The sequence below is a fragment of the Sinocyclocheilus anshuiensis genome, unplaced genomic scaffold (genome assembly GCF_001515605.1).
Source record: "Sinocyclocheilus anshuiensis isolate Anshui unplaced genomic scaffold, SAMN03320099.WGS_v1.1 scaffold371, whole genome shotgun sequence".
Lineage (NCBI taxonomy): Eukaryota > Metazoa > Chordata > Actinopteri > Cypriniformes > Cyprinidae > Sinocyclocheilus > Sinocyclocheilus anshuiensis.
Genome location: NW_015549597.1, coordinates 72,315 through 78,221, shown reverse-complemented (window position 1 = coordinate 78,221; position 5,907 = coordinate 72,315). Strand labels below are relative to the sequence as shown.

Here is a 5,907-nt window from a genome sequence, read left to right as displayed (position 1 = left end):
TAATAAATAGCCAATATGTTAATAATAGGCATGCTAATAAGCAACTAGTTAATAGTGAGAATTGTTCCCTATGCTAAAGTGTTACTTTATAATATAATATAATATAATTTAATATAATTTAATATAATATAATATAATATAATATAATATAATATATGTATAATCGTTTTGTTAATCTAACAGCCATTTTTTTCTCTCTCTGTTTTTGTAGAAGTGTCTGAGGTTCAACCCTGATGCAACCGTATGGAAGGCAAAGCAGCAGGTGCTGTGCAGTCTAACCGAATCTCTAAGGGATGTATTAAACTATGGTCTTTTCCAACCTGCTACTGATGGGCACGATGCCAAGTTCCTGGAGGAAGAGAGGCTGCTCCGCGAATACCCACAATCCTTTGAGAAAGGAGTACCCTACCTGGAGGTACCTTTCCTTTTATTCTCCTCTTAATTTTAGGCATTTTTGTTTACTGTCTTTTTTTTTCTTCTTTCTTGTTCTATAATTGAATGTGAATGTTGGTGCTAGGAAACTGCTGCTTCAAATTGTTTGTTGCCTAGGTGATAATAATTCTTTAAGCGGCTTCTCTGGTAACTATGAATCCTAATAACCCTGATATGGTTCATTGGAGATTTGTCTTACAATGTAAAAAATGTAAATGCTTTTTTATTATTTGTAGAGCACAAGGCAATTAATATTATACCACAATAATCAAATCAATGTCTAATTAATTCACAAGAACCCCTTTATATTGAAGTTGATAATAGGGGTTGGCGATATCACTTATTTTTTTATTATTTATATACTGTTAGTATTTATTATTATATTAATAAATATTTAAATATTTTATTTGTATATTTTCTGATTTTTTTTCTTTTCTTTTTTTTTAGTAATTGTAATACTTCTCGCTTAAATATATTTGTTTCAGTTAGTTGCCATGGCAACATTTCTAATTGACATAGTTTTTTTGTTTAAGTGTTTGATCTAATATTAATATTTTATTTTATTTTGACTTTATTTAAATTACTTGTAACTATTTTTTAATAGTTTAATTTTTTTATATTTTGGTAATTTAAAATAAATAATAAAACAAATGAAACGATTTTAATAGTTTTGGTTTTAGTGAACATTGATCAACACAACAATACTATGAATTGTGCCATAAACAGAAGTTAGTCCACCTAGAAAAGTAGTCCTGCCTCAGAGAACTTTACTAATCACAAAAACTTTTATTTTGAAAAATTCCTGTAAGGGTTTTAAAAAAAGACCAAACATTTTTGCTTTTTAACTCTCCTTATCTTACATTAGCCCTCCTTACATTACTGTAAACATTTTTTTCCCTCCACAAACTGATGGAAGTTTCTTTGACAGCTCCCAGATAACTGTCTTCCACTGATTTTGGCTGTTTTTCTTTCACACAGTTCCGCTACAAAACCAGGGTGTACAAACAGACGAATCTAGATGAAAAACAGCTGGCCAAACTACACACAAAGGTATGCGTCGCCACAGAAATCATCTAATTCTTTTCTAAAAAATAGAAGTATAAAGTGAACATTCAAGGTGTGCTACTGGCATCTTAGTCTGTATGTTAAAGGGTCATGAAACCCCCTGTTTCAGCACGGGTTAGTTCTCACCACAGTTTTAAAAAAACGCTAAAAAAGTGGGCGTCGTGAGCTGCGGAGCGGAGGAGGGGGAAGAGGGGAGACAGACTACACAGACTGGTTTCAAATAGTTTAATTTCGCTCCCATTGAGTTAAAAACACAAATAAATGCACAGCCATTTGCACTCTGCATCGAAAACATATATATGTACACGCTGTTGCACCTTTGATAACTTTTAAGGCTTATTCTGCAGCGTTTACATAAGCCTTTTGGCGGGTTGTGTCACGGAGCTGTAAAAACGGTTACACTCACTAAATGAATGAATCACGGTTGTACCGAACTCTTATTACAAAGCAAAAACAATCTCTCCTTCGATCCATGAATGTTTCTCTATCTTAAGCTGTGTCGTCAGTCAGTCGTTTCCCATCATGCTTTTGATCAGCGCAGTCGGTGGAGAGCAACTGCGCTCGACTGCTCAATCCGACACAGCTGCCTCGCCGTCGCGAAAGTTTTTTGGCACACGTCAGCATGACATCGGAGCAAGTCGGACGTAACTCGGAGACTTTTCTAACCGGCATGCATCTCGCGGTGATCACCGGTGGGTTGTACCGAACTCTTATTACAAAGCAAAAACAAACTCTCCTTCGATCCATGAATGTTTCTCTATCCCGTCGCGAGAGTTTTTTGGCACACGTCAGCATGACATCAGAGCAAGTCGGACGTAACTCGGATACTTTTCTAACCGGCAAGCATCTCGCGGTGATCATCGGTGACCGGTTCTGCGCAGATTTTGCTCATCTCAAACAAGCCTATTGTCCTTTGCCACGTCACAAATTGTGACGTCAACACGATGTAGATTTTAAACCCGGGAGATGAAAATAGCGCGAAAAACTTCAAATTTAACCAGTTTTCTCCAACAATTAAAATTAACGGCTGCTAACATGGTCTTCTATGATGTGTAACACAAACACCTCTGCTAAATTCTCTGAAAAAGTTGTCTGGGGTTTCATGACCCTTTAAATGCGATAAGTAGCTTATCCTCAGGGCACTGCCTAGCATGGCTGTATGTGTCTCCCCCTACAGGCCAGTCTGAAGAAGTTCATGGACTACATCCAGGCCGGGGCTGTGGAAAAGGTAGCCAAACTTGTAGACAAAGGCCTTGACCCCAACTACCATGACCCTGATACAGAAGGTGAGGTGTCAGGCACTGCACTGTTCTCTTCCTGTGAGACTTAATGAACTTTCCATTAGTGAGCTGGATAATGAATTACTGCCAGCAGAGCATAAACTGGCCCACACGCATGCTATATGCAAATAGACATAGGGCTGAATGAATATTCAATGAGCATTTACAGGAATGGACATTTGCATCTTCTCAAACGATCCATGCAGTTGCCAACAAAAGTCATCTGGAGTTTAAATTATGCAACAAATGCGTAAAATTAACGTTAGACTCAGTGGCTTCCTCCTAAATAAACAAACAAAACCAATTACAACACTTGGGCTGTTTAATGAGATGAAACAATTACTGCAGCTCAACGGTTCAGTTCAATGCGTACCAACAGAGTAAAAACCACTGAATAATTTGAATGTATTTGTAACAGGGCAGCATTTTTCATGGCATATTAATTCAAGTTTTTAGCGCTTTGGCGAGCATTTGGTGAGCTGGAGACGCGGCCAGACATGCCGTGAAAGCCGCTTTATGGACCAGATGACAATGCAGTGTAATATTAGCATTCGTTTGCAGCAGAGCTTGACTTGCAAGACGGCTACCTTGAGTGTTGTTCACAGTTTGTGTCATCTGCGTTGTCACAGAGTTGATGTTGTGCTTGCCAGCCTGACAGTCACTTCTCGAAGCAGACCCTGCTAACAAGGAGTGAGAGCTGCTGCACCATTTGCAACCACTAGGAGGCTGATCCGAGAGAAAATTTCTGTTGCAATTAAAGGGATAGTTTAGGCAATAGTTCCATTTTTTGTTTGCTCACCTTCATGTCATTCCAAACCTCTTTAAGGAAAATAAATAAATACATTTAACTAATAGATATCACCATATTTCTCCAATTGACTGATTAGATTAAGAATTGCAAAACATTTTTTGTTTTATGTGTTTAAATATGCAAATGTTGCATTATCTAATTAAATTTAGACTAATTTGCATACATTTTGGATTAAGCCAGTTTCAAAATTCTTGTTTTTGATGTCTTTTTATCACTCCATAAATCAGAAAATAATGTCACTAGCCAGAAAAAAAAATCACCACTTTTTAGGAATAAAATGTTAAGTGTATATGTATAGAATGAGTAAATCATGAGGAAACAAAAGTCTTCTGTAAAATTCTTCAGAAAATAGATAGGAATAAAATTGTAAAGTTTTGTTTATGTAAATGTAACTGAGGTGGAGATTTATGGCTCACTGCCTGAGAAAAAACTCTTGAGAAAACTGCCTTTAAATATATGTATAGTGATTGAAATCTACAGATGAATATAGATAAAGTGCAACGAAATGAACACTTAAAAGTGTATTTTGGATGATTTCTTTCCACTAGTCTAAAACAATGTTATTATTAAAAGCTGAATAGCCCAAGATCTCAAACTTGACCAGTGTACGGGAGAACAATGCCTTGCCTTTTAAATAATTTACTGAAAAATATGTACTTTATGTGTATCATAAAGCTGTTAACCATTGCAGCCGAATCACTGGGTTGAACTTGGGATCTGGATCAGGCTGATTTGTGAATGAATCTTATGAATGAATCTTCGTGAGCTGGATCAATTGATTCATTAAAAATATATAACTCGAAAAGATAGTTTGTACATCATCACATCAACATGCCGACGATCTTGATCGATCAGTTGAGGCCAAAACTGTTTAGACAAACTGTTTAGACTGTTTAGTCGGCATGTTGATAATATATATATATATATATATATATATATATGTTAAGTACATGTATAAGTACATATATGGGTGACATATATAATCAACCCCTGTGAATTTTAATTTTAACCATCAGAGTCTGTAATACATATAAAAAGGTCAACAAAATTGCATGGAGTCATTAAGATTATAATCTGGAACATGTTTATTTTTTATGTTTTACAACTCTTCTTCTTACAAAATGTCCTTACCGCACGCAACGTGACAATAACGTTCATTATACACATTTTTATTTTTTAATTTCTACAATAATGTAATATATTTCAATAGCTTTTTCACATTTTGTACAGTTTTATAAATACTGACATTAAAAAATAATATACAAAATAGGGGATTTCATGGTTTTCTCTATGCCATGTAAAATTTAGACAGTAACCTTAGATGTCAATTGTTTCCATGCACACTAAAGATAACATATTTAGCTTTTTATGACAGATGTTGCAATTTCAATGTGTAAATCATTTCAACTTAAGTGTTAAAATATTTTTTTGCAAATAAAATTATGAGGAAAAAAAAATAGAATAAAGCAGAGCTGCGGTAATGACATCTTGTGTCGGTAAGGACACAATGTTAAAGTGCCATGAAATCAAAAACAGGCTACTGTAGAGAACAACAGTAAAAGAAACAGAAAACATGTAGACTGAATATTTGTAATTTAATATACAGTAAACCTTGAACTTGTCTCTACCGCAACACAAGGTCTTTACTGCAACACCTAAATTTACTGCGGTAAAGACATGTTGGGGAAATTACATTTTTGCTAATATTGCAGCTAACTGGCAGCTAGCAAGGTCTACTACATTAGTTTTGACTCTTAGCATCTTAATATACATGAATTAAACAGTAATATACATTTATTTTTCAAATGTAGTTCAAAGTACAGAATTACTAAGCTGTATGGTAAGGACACACAATAAATACTGACACAGAAAAGATGATACTTACCTTATATTTTTGGGATCTTGTGAGTGAGGTGGCCCAATCTGTCAGCATTGTGCTCACGTGCTAATTTCTGTTTCTATAGAAACTAGACTTGATTGTCTTTGATAAAATGACATAATAAAAGCCTTTTTTCATTGTTGCGGTAAGGACTCAAAAGTGTGGGACAGGCACATATACAAATCATAAAAATTATCAGTAAATAATGCAAAACAATTTAAGATGCTGTAAATTAATATGTATATTAAACAATTCCATTTGAAATAATGCCAAATTGTAATTCAATTAGCTTATTTTACATATCTCAACATTGTGACCAGAGTTGTGGCACATGAACAAAAATGATATATAAATGCTTCATAATTTTATATTAAATCGCATTATTCATTAATTATATTATTTGTCAAGGTGTGTAATGACACTGTGAATATATTTATAAA

The 5,907-nt window shown here is 34.6% G+C and overlaps 1 long non-coding RNA gene across 1 annotated transcript; it reads left to right on the top strand.

Moving 5' to 3' along the window:
• The first annotated feature begins 367 nt into the window (after window positions 1–367).
• On the top strand, window positions 368–2,777 carry LOC107658442 (uncharacterized). The gene is made up of 3 exons (XR_001630788.1): window positions 368–415; window positions 1,411–1,482; window positions 2,675–2,777. It is a non-coding gene; the product is annotated as an uncharacterized LOC107658442 (long non-coding RNA).
• The last annotated feature ends 3,130 nt before the right edge of the window (window positions 2,778–5,907 follow it).